The sequence below is a fragment of the Hesperophylax consimilis genome, chromosome 5, assembly GCF_061612785.1.
Source record: "Hesperophylax consimilis isolate HC1 chromosome 5, BYU_Hcon_1.0, whole genome shotgun sequence".
Taxonomy (NCBI): domain Eukaryota; kingdom Metazoa; phylum Arthropoda; class Insecta; order Trichoptera; family Limnephilidae; genus Hesperophylax; species Hesperophylax consimilis.
In genome coordinates, this window is record NC_142840.1 from 22530424 (window position 1) to 22549050 (window position 18627).

An 18627-nucleotide genomic window follows, 5' to 3' on the forward strand; every position below is an offset into this window, starting at 1 on the left:
TGTTTTAACGTATAATTGGCGTATATCTAGTACGTAACAACTGTTGAATATTTGGTCTGTATCACTTTCTATGCGGTTTCCATGTAATCGATAGCCGAGTTTGTTGCTCCTCCCCAAGCAATAATTCCATATTCTATTATTGATTGGCAAAGTGCAAAATATATTGTTTTCAATTGTTTTATTTTATATATGTTTAGAAAAATGTGTATTGTTTTAAGGAGTTTATTTGTGATTTGTTTGATGTGAGGTATCCATCTTAGGTTATAGTCAATTGCTAGATATTTTCTAGAGAAGGGCAATCGTAGATGTTGGTGTTTAAAAATTCGTAAATTTTTGATGTTTAAATTATATTATAAATATATATATATATAATATATATATATTATATAAATTGATACATTGAAAAAGTAATAGGATTTAAGACATTTGATTTAAAAAAAAATAAGAACGTACAAAGCATTACAGTTTATTCCTTTACCCCCCGAATGCAAATAGTTGTCTTTTATAGTAATTAAGTTGATACTATAAAATACAACTATTGAATCAAAGTGTTTTTTCAACAAAAAATCTTACTTAGCATGGCCAGTGGTTCTTTTTTTTTTATATTAACTCCACACAGGAGGCCCTGAAGAAAATAATTTCCCTCAGGGCCTATGTCATCTTTGGGGATGCTGCGTGGAGGGTCTTTTTGTGGAGAGGAAGGAGTGAACATGGGTCTTGAAGAGTCCCATGTTGTAGGAGGGAGGAAACACAAGGCCGGCAGTTCGTTCCACAGCCGAGCTGCTGAACTTAAGAACGAATTGTAGAAGCGACCCGTTCTCATGTGACAAATGTCAACCGTGTACAAATGTTGGGCGCGCGTTTGGCGTGTATCCCGACTACGCACCGGTGCCGAAGGGATAAATGACGCTAGTTCCTCAGAGCATCTTCCATTTTAATACCGATAGAACAAGGACAGCATACCTACCTGACGCCTGTGCTCTAAAGATTGCAGTTCGTCTGTTAAGATTGGGGAATCTATCAAAAGGACCGCCCGTTTCTGCACAGAGTCAAGGGTTTTTTTCAGGTATTTAGGGGCTCCAGACCAGAGATGGCTGCCAAATTCGACAGTAGGGCGCACTTGCGATTTGTATATGGTCAGCAGTTGTGTACTATTAAAGTATCTGCGGGCCCTGTACAGTACGCCCAGCTTCTGAGAGGCCAACTTTACTCTGGCTTCGATGGAGCCCCCGTACCTGAGCTGGTCACTTATAGTTACACCAAGCATATCAATGGAAGGCCTGTTCGGAAGATTGCTTCCGTTGAAGGAGACTAGATTATTATTTGGATCCCTTTTAGACGTAATCAGACAGGATTGGGTCTTTGAAAGATTAAATTCGACGATGTTAAAAGTTTACCGAAGGGAGAGTGATAATAAAAAAATAACCAGTGTTAAGAAGTCATGCATCTTCAAAAAAAGCTCGTTCCTTTTCAAATGTCCATTGTTGAACACCGATAGTAAAAAAGGATTAAGATTTTAGATAGATCACACGGTTTCATACCAGGTAATAATGTTTCAAACTAGGTAATAGTGATTAATACCAAGTAATAATGATTCATACCAGGTAATAATGAGTTATACCAGGTAATAATGATTCATACCAGGTAACAATGAGTTATACCAGGTAATAATGATTCATACCAGGTAATAATGAGTTATACCAGGTTATAATGAATCATACCAGGCAATAATGAGTTATACCAGGTAATAATGATTCATACCAGGTAATGATGAGTTATACCAGGTAATAATGATTCATACCAGGTAATAATTACTTAAAGCAGGTAATAATAATTCATGGCCAACGATAAATTCGATTTTCATGGCTCATCTCCCTTGTTTTATATACTTCTTATAATAATATAATGAAATGTTGTTATTTTATAACCTTTTGCGATTCCAAACATACATCTCAAATGACTCAGTTCAACTTTGAATGAACTGTCCAATTGAGTCGACATTGCCACATCATGGTCTTCCTCGTCATCCAAAAAGTAGGATGATTCCTTTTGCAATCTTCTCCTTCTCTTTTTTCCCGTACTCATCAGGGAGCCTTCAATAACGAGGCTGGACTTTCTGCCGCCCATCTCCGCTGCCGAATAGAAGCTCACGCTAGATACCCTTCTAGAATCTTCAAATACTTTGACACTGGATCTTCTCGGCCCTATGGAGCGCTCTTGTGTATCCCTTTCTTCTAGAAAGTCTCTTATGTTCGAAGATTCTTTCTCTGGAATCTTCTTATCTTCGATCTCTCTCTCTATAGAGCTGACGAGGAAGCCAACCGTCTCGTGTCCGTAGATTATCCTGTCGCGTAAGCTGATTGCGCGCAATTTCTGTGTTTCTCCTCTCGTTGTGTAAGGCGTACCCGGAACTCCAATCTGGTTACTGGTTACACTTGGTGAAATTTTAATGAAGACTGATGGTCTTGCCATGCCTGACGGTGTAGTCCTAGCTGGATAATCCTATTATACAATAATGAAACATTTAGTATGGGTGTGCAAACCACAAAAGCATCGGAGTTGACTCATAAGCATAAAGTTAGTTAAGACATTCTACTGAAATGACAGAAAGGTTTCAGAGAAAAATCAGAAGAACGCATTTCAGGTTCCTAAAAAAAGAGAATCTATAAAAGGTATATAATAATATATGCAAAACATAATGTTATTAGTATTACTAAGCACTGCTGGCAACTGATCCTGGGAACCAGATCGCAATCATCTGAAAATCAATATGATATACGAATCTCATAGTGATAGTATTATACTACCGCACTTTTGAGAGCAAAGAACATTTGCCTCGAATCATCGATATCAATCAATGATATCGCAAGTCTGTTGATGTGTACTATAAAAGAAGGAGGAAGCGAATCACTGCTTGATATATCATTATCTTCTTCCCTTGTCCTATTTGGGTCGGGGATCCAACGCTTTGTCAAGGCGCCTCCAGGCGTCCCTGTCCAGGACTACACTCTTTAAGTATGTGATAAATTGTGCTAAACATTCATATTTTTAGAAAAATTATTTCGAAAATATCACTGCTAATCAAGGTCATGTTGAGAGAAAGATTCCTACCGTCATACAATACAGACCTTGGCATATTGGCTGTCTACCAGTTTCAATTATAAAATACGTTAGTTACAGTGTTATGTGTATTCCCAGAGGTTCATTTGGTAGCAATCAAGATCTGAGAGTTCCAACAGACAGCACTTCAGCGGCTTCTATTATTTACTTCAAAGATAAGAATCTTCTCTATCGGGAATAGCTTTCCCCAACTTCCTCTAGGGCGGCCAATTGGACGTCTTCCTGCAGAAGTTGGTCTTCTGGCATTTGAGTACCCCCTTGTCCAAGCCACCTAACAGGAGTTCGACGCTAAGCATATCTAATGCATATATTAATGACGTACCGACAGCTGGGCCCCACCTTCAGAGCCCCCAAAGCAGCCGTAGGCGTGCATAAGTAGAGGCGCGCCTATAGCCGGGCGGCCCCCGCGCACCATGAGCTCGCCCAGCCGCCAGAAGGCATGCGCCTGCCACTTGGCGAGGCCCGCATGCTCGGCCAGGGACAGCATCTGCTGCAGACACTCTTGCGCATCGTCTATCTTCCGGACTCTTTTTTGTGACAAAACAAGGAAAATGTGATATTTTAAATTCACGTTGGTTTGAGCAAAATTGGTTTCGATCTCTTTTGAGGCAAGTTTTTATAACTACGTTCAATTTCTGAAACATTGTTTGTGTTTTATTTTCTCACCAGAAAAGGCCACAATTCAGAATCGAGACGTTGCTTGAATGGCTTTAGCCGTGACAAGGTCTGATTAGCCAGGTACTTCCCAACCTTCCATTTATCTCCTCCCATCCCACTCTCTTCAGAATCTCAATAAAACCCCAATTGAGAATGCCGTAGTCCCTCTAAGTAGAGTTGGAAGTTTTAACACTAGTGCAGTATTCACGTAAAAAATACAAGAAGTTATTTTCACTGTCTGCTAGTTTATTTATAAGCTAATGCGAAACGAGATATCATTTGACAATTTATTCTATTACTTAATATATTATGTAGTAAATATTTGATGGCAGTAATCGGTAAGCTAGCATATAGCAGATAGCGCCGGTGTGGTTGGATGTCATCGTTGGATAGCATGATATGACAGCTGTGTGATACTGTTTAAAAGAAATTGATTTAAGGATTTGAAGGTATTTTTTAAAAATGGTTGGTATATTTGGTGGTTGGAGTGTCAAGGAGTTATTAAAAATGATTAGAGAAATATTAATGCACATGTACCTAATTAAGGAAAATTTCAATAGTTTTTATTGAGAGAAATGTTTTGTTTTTTTATATGAATTTCAATATTTTTTATTCTTATTATGTTGTCTTGTTAGAGGTACAGTCACGAGGAGGAAATCAATAACTGGTTTTATTTTGGCTATACTACACACGTGCAAACTGATAAAATATAAACCGTCGGTTTTCCGAAAATAAATAAATAAAAAAAGTCTTGGTTTGTTTATAACAGAAACCTATTAAATATTGCTTCCTGTGAATGTATATGTGTACACCTACTTTTAACAGAATAAGATGAGAAAAAAGTTTTTCTGTTTAAATTCAGATTGGCAGCTTACGACAGAAATAATAATTTGAAGACCATTTTCCTAGTCCAAATTTTGAAAAGCGAGGTTAAAATATTCACAGAGTGCTAATTTATATTGAGATATTAGTTGCAATATATATTGCACATACAAGAACTTATTATTATATTGTTTTATATTTATGTATGGCTCAATCCGCTTTTCCGTAACTGCTTAGTATTAATCACTTTGATACTATGTCCAGACCTTCCCGAGAACCATAAATACAATATTGAGACATTTTAATTACTAGACATTACAACTAAACCTTTTTTTAGTTTCGCCATTACATAGGATAATAATGGCTGGTATGATATCGGACAACGCCAGCAGCAACGGCTGATTCGAGCGAACCAGATTACACGCCACAGTTGAATGTTTATCGCAAAATATTAAGATTTTACGTGGCCATACTCTACGAGAGATATAAAGAGATTAGTTAATACTTAACTCTTCCAACACGAACTTCATAAAGTTATAAATCCCTTATTGAGGTAACAGAAAAAAAAATTCTTAAAGAAATATCAAGGCTTACTTTTGGAAAGCTATCGACAGGTTGATAAGTGCTTCGCATATGCCGTAGACATTATTTTCTCTTTGTCGGATTTCCAAAACTTCGTTGTAATTTTCCATAGCCAATTCGTGCTTTCTCAGCAGAATATTGCAATGGCCGAGCGTTGCCAAAGCCTCAGCGTATTTATCCTCATTTTGGGCTAAAAATACAATATTATTAGAACGTTTTCAATAAAAATGTGGAAATTCATGAAGATAGTGAAAGTTTTTGAAGAAATAATTCTGCAATAGGTAGCAGCAGAAGTTGATGCAGATACGTTACTTCCACAGTTGCATTACTTGCTTGCAGCATGTTGGTAGGTATAAAAAATATATCGTTTTTTAAATAAAAATGAACACACTGTAATATTTCTGGAATAGGTAAGTACCTAACTAAAGAAAATTCGATCAAATTGTTGTCCTTCTTTCTCTAAAATCAATAAGTAGACGTGCTAGGGCCCTGCGGTCACACGTAGAATATTTTATTATTTTTATAAATTTGCCTCTAAAATTTTATTATTTGACTCGAAAAATTACAATCACTCTTATTATCACTAGATTATCCTTTAAATAAAGCTGTAAGGAAAGAGAATGTGAGACAATTGAAAAGTCGGTTTTGTTGTCAACGGCCACTTTTTACAAAAAGTATGAAAAAAATATGGTCTTATCGAATCTATCAGATCAAAGCTAAACAAAGAAACCTTAAAAGAAATGATAAACGAGACATTTTTAAATCAGCAAATGCATTATTTGCGACATTCAAAAACAAATATAATATCTGCAATTCAATCAACCCAATTTTCTGCCAATACAATGATGAGACGTGTTGAGGTAATATCTAATGATGTTTTTTGTAATTAAAAAATGACTTATAGAGATGTTGCTATAAATCACTCCAGCTTGAAGAATCTACAACGTTGTGTTTGACACATCTCAGTTAGCCATGTTTGTATAAATGATCTTAAGTGGTTTTACTGTGACAGAGGAGCTTTTAAAAGTTATTCCACTAAATGGCCACACAAGGGACGAGATTATTTACGCTGCGACCAAAAGATTTCTTCTTCTGAGAATATCCCACTAAAAACTTGTGGAAATTATTACCGATGGTGTTCCAGCTTTTTGTGATATCAACAATGGCTTCTTTGCGTTATTTAAGAAAATTAAATGTTTCCACCCTTTTTATCTTATTATTGCATTATTCATCAGCATGCACTGTGTGAAAGTACTTAAAATTCAACGAGGTAATGAAACTTGTTGTTAACGTAATTAAAAAAAGTGAGGGCTCATTCTCTCCAAAGACGATTGTTCAAGGCTCTGACAGATGAGCTAAATTGCCATTGTTTATAAATAAATATTTTAAGTTCCCTTTTTATATTTTATTTGAAGTCTGATGTCCTAATTTATTTTAAATAATATGGTACGATAAAGGTTGATGAGAAAAACATACTGAAGGAATACGTATAAGTACCTCACCAGACACTTTCAATTTTAGAAAGTAGCTCACATCCTTTTTGAGTTTGGAGTCTGCTGTCTAGGCAAAAGGTTTCTCAGTAACTTTCAGCAAATACATCACTCATTACGGAAGACATTCGTTTCATTATAAAAAATAATGAAAAAAATTCTCAGTCTTGACGCGACTTTAAGATCCTATGATTTTAAGATCCTACCTTCCAGAGCCCTTTTCACTGCTAACTTGCAAAGCCGCAGAGCTTCTTTTGGGTCATGTAGAGATATTTCTTCACTCATCTTTAAGTACATATCTCTCAGTAGAAGACAGACTACCGAGAAGAGTGTTTGAGCAGAATCTCCTCCATCATCTCCATAAAGCCATTGCGTCTGAAAAGATGACGTCTCAATATTATATTTATAGTTTTTGTTGTCAACGGTCATTTAATTTTTCACTTTATTCAGTGTATTATTTCTTACAGTTATCGAACATTTTTCGACCACTACGCTAGGCACATACCCGTGTTGTGGTGGTCGATTATATATAAAATACGTAAAAATAATTTAAAGAATATATACATACAATATAATATATAAGTTGATTCCCCCGACAGTTAACACCTCTGCCAATTATTGATCTCTTTGCTGATTTATCCGCCGGACAGTTAATCCCTCGGACAGTTAATCCCTCGGACAGTTAATCCCTCGGACAGTTGATCCCCGAACAATTTATTATTGTAAATATTATTATTGCCTTTACGAATTGCGATACATTTTTCATTTATTCTTCTAACATGTTAGTTCACGTTCAGGTTAGGTTGGGTTAAGTTGAAAATGTGTGCATTTAGTATCAAATTTATATTTTTCTTAACGATTTGAAAACTTTCAAATGTGTGGAAGTATGTGTAATTTCGTACAATTTTCTCCAACGTTATTTTGAATATAATATAATATTTATAACGTTCACGGAAAACACTTTGGGGGATCAAGCGACCGATGAATCAATTGTACGGGGGATCCACTGATCGGGTGATCTACTGTACGGAGGATAAACTGACGGGGGATCAAGCATCAGGGAATCCTTGTTTCTCTGAATTACCATAAAACTTTGTTTTGTATATTTTTCGACAAAATAAATAGTTTAATAAAAGTTTTTACAGTGTGTTAAACCCGCAAACTCAGGGCTCAGAGCCAATAAACTAACCGCTCTATCACGGAGGTCGTTCATACGTTCAATCGTATCTTTTGAAACCAGATTTTGTTTCATTTAATAATTCAACAAAAAACTATATAACATAATCATTAACATTGTAGGGATTATATTATCTATATATTGACTTTACTTGTTTGGGAGACGGTTGATATGCAGAGTTATAGGATAATATAAAAGGAATTATATTTCTTTTGCTACTTTTGAAAAGACCTCTGGAAGTTGTAATATTATATTTTATTAGTATGGCGTGTATTTCTTACCATTCCATTAGACAACTTGCGAGCCAGTATCAGATGTTCCGCCGCTACGTCTGTATTCTTATCTGGAACTAGAACAATACAAAATAAAGTAATAAACTACTAGCAGTTAAAAACCCGCTCCGCGGGTTTTTGCTGCTAGGCCCTGCGGGCGGCACTTGCTTCGGCTGCGCCCAGTTTAAGTGATATTAACAACAGTTACATTTAATAGATAGATATTAGGTCATTCACAGAGAGAGGGTGAGTATATATTGTTAAAACACGGAACAGGAAGGAGTTAATGAATAATAACATGCTCAATTTAGGCATAATAAGAATGACAGTTGTTTGAATAAATGAAATTTTACGTATTTGTGATGGATTATTTCAAATGAAACACTATTATTGACTACATGTCTACAACTGATATTAACTGTTATGGTACCTAATATAATTTGCTCATAGGAGACTTGCAGTGCTTAAATATGTGTTACAACCGTCAATGTCTATAAGTTGAATCAATATCGTATAGTTTGTCACAACAATTAAAGATAGTTACAACAAAGTTGACTGAAATAATACATTATTACATATTGATTAATTGTACCCGTGTTTATGGATAAAAGGAGGGTAATTGTGCAATGTGATTAGCAGTCGGTTTAATTAAAAGGTGTGAATTTTACTCCAACTGGTGGTAATTCTTTTCCTAAAACTGTTACTGTATCTAATAAAGTTTAAAGTTAGATTATATATACACCTTCATCAGGAGAGTAAAAATCTATATATAAAGGTAGATTATTACAATATAGCGCCCCTGAGGTGATATCTCACAAAAGCGGCGCCATGCAAATTGTCCAATTAATAAATAAATATAATGTTTACATTTTATTATGTACGTATGCATTGATATACAATGGAAATAGATAAAATAATGTTATCCGATTAAACTTTATTTTATTAAAAAACAAATAACTTTTTTAACTTCACTTTATTATATACAACCAATACATGTTTCATGAACGAAGTATACACCGAAGTCAAAAAATAAATATAGATTACAATTGGAAAAAAAAGTGGAAGGAGGGGGGAGGGGTAAGAGTAGGCTGGGTTTATAAGAATTAGGAATTACAATATGAAAGACCAGTTAAGTGGGAAAATATTTAAAAGAGAGTTTATAAAAAAAAATTCTTGTTAATTACATCTACTTTTATAAACATGTTCTCTTATTTCTAAAATTTCGAAATTATTTATTTGTGATGCTTTATATCCTGTGTGAAGTATTTTAAGACCTGAAATTTTTTTTTGCATATAACCATAAAACAATATATTCATAAGACAAATAACATTTAATAACGGTTATTCTAATAAATTGATAGTTGAAATACTAAATAAAATAATTAAACATATTATCTTCAAACGGTATTTTTACCCTAGTTCTTAAGATATAAATAAACAATGGCGTAGAATTCTGTTTGTGGATAACGACACTTCTAAAATTATATATGTATATAAACATTCCTGGTACTATTCAACCGGCGTTTTACACTAATAACAGAATGAATAAATATATTCTTAATAATTAATATAGATTAATAAGTAATATAGATATAGATATATAAGTAATATAGATTGCGAAAATCAAACAAAAAAATCAGGAGTTTATAAACTCAATTGGGCTGGATTGTAATTTATTTTACAAAGGTAGAACCAATAGAAACATTGAAGTCAGAACTAAAAAACATCTCAGGGTTCTAAATGGAAATAGTGAATATGAGTTTGCAAATCATCTTTTGAATCACACTTTCGATAAAAATTCAGGTCTTAAAATACTTCACTCAGGATTAAAGCATCGCAAATAAATAATTTAGAAATTTTAGAAATTAGAAAACATGTCAATATAAAATCAGATGTAATTAATAAGCAAAAAAAAAATTATAAATAATAATGAAAAATGCCATTGCAAAGTAGAACTAAACTTCCAGAAGAAATCTTATTATTAAACACTTGATGTTCAAGTAATTTTGCATATTTAAATATACGCGCCAGTCATTTGATTCGTTTCTTCACCGCCAGAGGGGCGCTCTGTCGGCCACCTAGCCGCGATGCGTATTCGGGTATCGGCCATATTGAATTAACGCGTGCTTTTTTTGTCAAACGTCAAACGTAATCACGTAATTGTGGATAATTTTCACTGTAATGTAATTAATCCAATGGATTATGAACTTTCTAAGACATATTTTCTTCGATATTATCCAAAAATTGTATAAGCAGAAACGATATTTTTTAAGAAATATCGTATTACATGTGGCGATTCTATTTCAGTATGAAATGGTGTCTTAATCTTTAAAGTCTTATTTAAACACAATTTGAATTTGACCAATCACAGGGCCTACACCGTCCAGACGCTGGAGTAATAATATTATCAGATACTGTACCTACAGAAACTATGCAGGTAGGTTCAGAGTGGAAGATATATTTTTTTATTTATTTATTAATTTTATTTTAGCAATTTGTACATTTAATTTTACAAATGGCTAATTATTTTTACATATTAATATTCTATGTTTTTTTTTGTTTTATGTGGCTTCTACACAACATCTTGAATTTTTCAATTGGGGCAGACTTAAGGTTTTCCGGCAGCGCGTTATAGTATTTCACCCCTTTTAAAGAATATACTGTTCTGTGTATTCGTCTTGTCCGTTTTTGGTAGCCTGATTTCATTGCATGTCCTAGTTTTATGCTTGTGTATGTCCTTGTTGTATACAATTTTATTTGAAAAATATTTGGGTAGCAGGTTGGTTACTATTTTGTGTACAAATATCATCGTGTTCAAGGTCAACATCTGTTTCACCGTTAGCCAATTTAGTTCGTTTAACATTTTATTTACTTTTGAATATCTATTTCGTCTGAGTATTGTTCTCATTGTCCTATTTTGGAGAATTTGAAATTTATTTTGTTCTCGGTCGTTACACAGAAATAGGATACTTTATAATTTATATATGTTGGTGGTTTTTTTATGTCTTAGAATGTCAACAAGATATACCTATTCCGTTTTTCTTCCCTAGCACCATTGATGGAAAACATTGAATATCACTTTACTATAAGTACAATGTGTAAGCCAACCGGTTTTAATTGTAAACCTTCATCAGGGTTATATAAAACATATTAAATTAATTACAGTCTACAGGTAACATAAAAGACGGAGACATGACATCAACTTTGGTGGGGGGCGAGGAGGAGGTAATAGAAGAATTGTTAGCGACTTACTTTGAACAAAATAATACATGCACAATTTGATTTCCTGAACTTGTCAGAAATGATAATGTTCAGAGTACCTAGTAGAAATACAGGAAGTATAGTTCAATTTCATGAAGAACTATTTCGTACCAACTTACCTAACCATGGGAAGACTGCCTTAGAGGCACGAAGACAGTCGTCCCATGGGTCGGTAAAGTATGAAAAAAAAACCGAGTGCTTTAAAGAAGACGAAAGTGTTGCCCGATATATGCATGATCTCTACACACGGCAGATAGGTAGCTTGTTAGTCAGTAAACTGTCGGTAGGTATTGCAGATTTCTGTTTTAGCCCGTTACCGACTTAACGCTGAATATCATTATCTTGTCACAGTCAACATAAAAAGGGTAATTTAATATAAACACATTTCCAGTGGGAAGGGTTGTTCTACATTTTACGCCGGTCCCACTTGAATAGCGGAAAAGGCATTGCTGTCCGATAATTTTATATAAATATTTTACGTCAACCTCTTCGTTAAATGTATTTAAAAATGTGAACCGAGGATTTCCCCCCATCTTCAAATTCTGGTCTTCTGTGTGGAAAAATTTTTTATCAAAAGGAAACTATAATTAAACCCGTAGAACGGGTAATACATCCTTGCACTTATCGTACCGTAATTAGTGCGTAAATAAAAAAATGTTATGTAATAAAATAAATACATTTTTCACAAATAAAATATCACCAAATCGCCCAAAACGGACTTCAACTTCAGTTTATAGAGTCGTATTACAAAAGTAACCTTTAATTTCGGAAAATAATTTCATCGTTGGGGATTACAATGTAATTTTTTTTATTAACTATAATAATATGTCTTATTTTCAAAAATAATAGATGGGTGTTTAAAACAAAATCCATTTACTCTAATGGGACGTTTGTTTTCGACCGTTTGAAGTGTGTTAATATAAATATTAATTTGAAAAGATACTGAGAAGTGAATATTTCCAAGTGGCGCTTAAATGTGTCAACTATAACAAACTACTGTGAATCAAGTCAGTCGCCAAGTGACTGTGAAATTTTTTGCGAGGTTGTGGATTAATGTGCCTAAATAAAAAATTCTAAGAATATTTTCAAATATTTTTAAACTAAATTACAGATTATTGCCAAAATTGATAATTAGAAGTTCATTATTTTATATTGCGGTGTCGCGATAAATATCGAGCACCCACTGAAACCTGGTACCGCCAGCTGTATACGAAACGTACATCTTATCGCCCCCTCTCGCCCCCCGACCCGTGTGCACTATTTGCAGGCCCCAAAACAAACATATGGATCGGTGGGCTTCCAGTATACCGCACTCGGTTTTTATCGATTGTTTACCGACCCGTGGGACGACTGCCTAACTCTTCCATACGCGACTTTATCTTTGGTAGTAAATATTGTTCTCTGGAGTTTTTTAAAATCAGGATTACAGAAATTCAAAATTCAAATTAATTTACACTTATTAACTTAGTCCATTGTATGACTATTTCTATAATATTTTTATTTTCCATTTTTTATTATGCTCCTCACTGTAGGTTTCACAAGTTATCAGTTATTATTATTTCTTATACAATACAGATATTCTCCTGTGTACACTGTTTTATTTTGATTTCATGTATCACTTTTATGTAAAAGCCTTTTTTTGGCGTATACATAGATAAAGCCCATGGAATATTCACATTTTCATTACTGTAAATATAAAACTTACAGTTTTCCAACAAAAAACGGCCATAGAGGAAGTGGCAACATGCTTCCCTCTGCCCCCCATCAACTTGAGTTCCTTGCGCCAGGCCCAGGGCGGCCAGCAGCAGCCTCCTGACTAGCCACAGCCAGCCCCGCCCCCGCCCTGGTGCCAGCGCGGAGGGCGGTGTGCCGGGCACTCGCCCTAGAGCCAGGTCCAGCAGTCTAAGGGCACCTTGGCTCAGCTCTTTACTCTCGGATACGGGGTCACCTGGAAGTGAGGAATGTGCATTATAAGGCTGGAAATAGTGCCAGGCGTACCTACCATCGGTCGACCAACGACTTACTGCTAACGAGCTGGACCGATGGTCCTCCTACGAATCGCGTGGCACTACAACTGTTCATTCATTCACCTACAAGTATTATCGCAAAAGACAGACGTACGCCTAGCAATGTGCCACAAACCTACGGATGAGGAGAGGCTTGGGCCAGTATGATCATGCTGTTGACAGATACGCTGCTTTTTCTCGTTCTGTTTTATGGGAGCTACCAGTTCAACAAATTAGTGTTAAATAATAATAATAATGATTGGATTATTTATATAGCACCGTTTTCGTGAGAAAATCACCTCAAGGGCGCTTGAATGATTAAACTCAAAATAAAATTAAAGATATGCAATTCATATAATATGAAAGAGATAATCAAAATCTTATTTCGGTTTTGATCTTATTCGTCGTGTAGTATTTTAAATTGAGCCGCTATCAATAACAACCCTTACGTAGATGGCGATAAGGTTTAAATTCCCGCTTACCACCATCCGCCTGTTTTGATTTATGCAAGAAAAAAACATGGCCAAAAAGTGCCTTTTATTTTATTTTGTGTATGTTTATGCATAAATATTTTTTTTTCGATCATTTTATAAATAACTTAATTTGCCACATTATACAATAAAATTATAACCGAAAATGGGTTCGTAAGTAGGAGATTTTGAACTTTAAAGCAGTTTTCATAGGCCTTATACATTTTTTTCTGGGCTCATAAAAGGATTTATCTAAAAAATACTCGATTATTTCAAAGACCGAGGTGTATTCTACTTGCAGTATTTAATTAAAGCATCTGGAACATTTCTAGGCGACCAAATTTTCAAACCAAAAACACATGATTTTGCATTACTACGTATGGCATCGCCGTAACATAAAAAATGCAAGGAAGTAACAAACGGTAAAACAACGTGTAAATATAAAGAAATAAGAAGAAACGAAAAAAAGAGTCGATAGAGAAATTTTGAGAAAAGTGAAGCAAGTTAAAACAACAGAATCAAGAAATTTAATAAGATTCTTGGGACTATTGCTAAATATGTCCGGAATCTTGGCACTACAGTAGATATTACATGGTTGACATATCATTCGCACAAGAGGTTGAGAGAAGGTTAAGTTGGTTCTTTGGAAAGGAATATAGAAAGTTTCAGGGATTTCTTAGTATATGTTGATTGCTATTGATTGTGGCCAAGAGGGAAGATTCTAAGAGTGTAATTACTGTGTATGAAATATGAAATCTAGTGTAAACATATGGAATTAGTAACTATAGATGAAGCTAAAATTTTGGAAAATTTTAGTAAAAAGTAGAAGATAGAAATTAGAAAGGAGAAAGAAGTAAATTAGCATTAGATTGTAAAAATGTACATAATTATATGTATAATTTTTAATATGTGTGCATGCAAGCACACATGTGTATATAGCAGCTGACATACCTATATACATATAGCAACACATGTATACATACACCCATATGACTTGGTTTGTGTCCAAAGTATCTAAGGATGTGTTGTAGGCAGTTAACAGCCTATTTTGGATGCCTAGTTAGTATTTGTGAGCCAGACAAGAAGAGCCAGAGTAATTCTCAACATTCTTCTTTATCGCCTTATTATTAACATCACCTCACAACGATCTTAATTACACATGATTCACCTAGTTTAATAATAAACCGGGTGCTGGAAGAAATCGTATATTTTTCCCTAATAAACCATTGAGGTCAAATATTAAAATATCCCTAGGCCGAGGAAAGGATACCTTGGTACCCGTCGCTTGTGCTGTGTATGTTATTTTTTTCGTCCTGCACATGAAAAAATGTTTTTACTGGAGAGATAGTGCTAACTCCAATAGGTCCAGAACTACTGATCATCGGAATATTACATCACCTACCTACATAACGCGGAAATCAATAAATGATTCAGTGCGCACATAATAACTATGCAGGTACTCAACATAAGTTATAATGATAAGGCAAGACTAGTTTAAGAGTATCTAAAATTATTTTATAGTTTCTAGATCTTTACGTGCACCTGTGTACTATAATATAGTGATAAAAATGGAAATTTTCCATTTTATAGCAACTACCTATTCCTACCAGTCGTGACGGGGAAAATCAGAATTTCACTCACGTAATAAAACTTGTGGCCAAACCGTGACCTAAAAAAGTTTTATTACGAAATTTGTACTGGTTTGTTTCGTCTTGAAATCCAACATTCAGCAGGAAAATCTCATTTGTTGATCCTTCCACATATTCTTTGTTTGGTATAAATAATGGGTATTTTACTTCAATCTTTTAAACGTGTATCCCCATATGATTTACTTTCACTGACATTTAAACAATAAAAAATCATTGGTTCTCACATTCTAATAAAACTAAGTACTTTAGGTAGATACGTGGTCAATATGTCAAAGTTTTTAATGTTTATTGCTAAGGATGGATTGTTTCGTAAAATTCGAACAATTCAACGAATTTCATAATTAACATACAAGTTTTTTGAAAGTCCTATTCAAGTTCTGATACCATCCAAATACTGTGTAATAAAAAACATGATGAAATAGTAAAAGAACTTGAATAAAGCTTTAACAAAACTTAATTTTTAACATTGAAATTTGATGACCCGTTCAAATTCTGCGAAAGAACCTGCCCTAACCCGGGATATTGTTACACAGAAATTCAAATGTAATGTATAATATTTCCTCCAAAAACGTAATAATGCCATCAAACGGCCATTCAGCACCATTTTGGTATTTTTTGCCAGTTTAAAGGTCCTTGTTAAATGTTGATCCTGAGTCCGTTACAACTTTTAAACAAATTGTGATCAGCAAAACAGGACACATATCATATTGCTAAGCTTATCAGTTTATCATAAATTGGTAGAATGCTGAAACACAACTTGAATCGGTGTTTAATAGGGACCGATCAAATGTAAACAACAACAAAAAAAAAATGGCGCTGAGTGGCTTTTTAATGACTTTGTGACCCAATTTCTGACAAACAACTGGGCCTAGGGTTTGTAACAAGTTCATACCTTTTCACAAAGCACCAGGGGGTACTCTCTTCACAAAAATCGGTGAGATTCGAACCACTCCGTGGTATTATTTAATCACCTCTATTATATAAAACTTACGATTTCTGTGCCTTTCCTCCGCTCGTATCAGAATTTCACGGAGCAAGTTGATGTACAGTGGACTCTCCGATATTCTGGGAGTTATGCCCAGATCGTCTGCTAAGATGACTTCTTCATTTTCTTCCATTAGATCTTTGATGAATAGGGCCGCTTCAACATATCCGTCTTCCTCTAATTCATTTAATACACACAAGTAGTGAGGCTCTTGAAACCTGGAAAACAACTGCCATGAAAAGAACTGCAACCGAACACTGCAGCGCCCTTGGGCAACTCGTCCACCAATAGCGGACGATGGCCCCGATTCTTCAGCGCCGTGACAGGCCGAGCTGGTTGAAATTGATTTATTTATTATCGATAGCGTTAGAGCGAGCCGCACCAATTTGTTCGTGAACTCACCCGTGGGGAGAGCCACGATCTTCTTAAGGCGATGCACTACGTCGTGTAATATTTTAAATTGAGCCGCTATCAATAACAACCCTTACGTAGATGGCGATAAGGTTTAAATTCCCGCTTAACACCATCCGCCTGTTTTGAATTATGCAAGAAAAAAACATGGCCAAAAAGGGCCTTTTATTTTATTTTGTCGATGTTCAGGCATAAATATTTAATTTTTTTCTATCGTTTTAGTAATAACTTAATTTGCCACATTATACAATAAAATCATAACCGAAAATAGCTTCGTAAGTAGGAGATTTTGAACTTTAAAGCAGTTTTCATAGGCCTTTACATTATTTTTTTCGGGGCTTATAAAAAGACTTAATAAAATACTAAAATACTCGATTATTTCAAAGGCCAAGGTGTATTCTACTCGCAGTAGGATTTAATTAAAGCATCTGAAAAATTTCTAGGCGACCAAATTTTCAAACCAAAAACACATGATTTTACATTACTACGTATGGCATCGCCTTAAATGTAATTGATGAAAAGATCAATATGTTTTTTCATGTCCTACAACGCACAAGGTTTTTATCACTCCAAATACATTGCAAAAACGGTAAAATTATAATGACCTAGACTCCAATCTGAAATGTTATAAAGAAATTGTACAAATTGAAATAAATACATAAATTTATTCTGATACTGATTGACATCGATTCAACGTCTCGCGAAGTGTTACCGTGTTTGCTACCCACCTTATCTTGAATATCTTGATTTATATGTGTTATAATTAATTAATTAAGGGGTTACACCACCTTGGTGCTTTGACGCATTGATGCAGCAATTAAATGCATTAAATAATTTTTATTTAACACGTGTAAATAGAAGTTTTATCAATAATTAAAAAGAAATAACGGAGATGTTTGATGACCAGATATGAATAGCCAGGTACTTTCCCACCTTTCTCTTTCACGCCTCCTTTCCTTCCCCATTACCGTCAACCTCACAACATACCCCAATTGAAGATGCCGTAGTTTAATTGGCTCCAGACGGTTGGGAGCAGTTGGAACTCTTGTGCGGTATTCTCATTAAAAATACAGTAAACTTGTCGAATTTCGGTGCATGTCTTTGCTCTCAAAAAACAACACTCGATTTGAAGTTCTCCATCTAATGTTTACAAGTATTTAAGCCGCACACGCACTAAATAGGTTTTTAGGGTTTTGTTTGGGTTATTTTAATAATGTATGCATATATCCCAACCTGAGAACTTTACTTTCATTAAAAAAACAATGGAACTTTAATGCATCTTTTATCATCTCCCACCAAATAAATAGTTATTTCTTGTAGTTATTAAGTTTCAACCAAGTGCTATTTATATATCTTTTGTTCAGCGGAAATCGAAAAGTTTATCAAAAAACAACCGGACGCAACTAGATCACCGTAGTTGTCTATGGAAACCACAAGTGTTCTACCTTCTCAGAGTTCTGGGACTGAGATCTTCAATATCCTTCAAGACATCTCCTCTGTAGTTCAACAGGTTCTTCCCTTGCAAGCATCCAATACCCTTCATCTCATGTCGATGCTCCATTTTTCTTGCTATGTATACAGAGTTACTTGATTAATCAAAAATGCCTTCAGATATGAGCAACGTAATATGCTTGGCCAAGTGCTATTTATTTGGCATTAAAAAGATATTCTTTTATTTGTCGTTCGTTTTTCAATTCAGCAGTACCTACCTACAAAATATATATT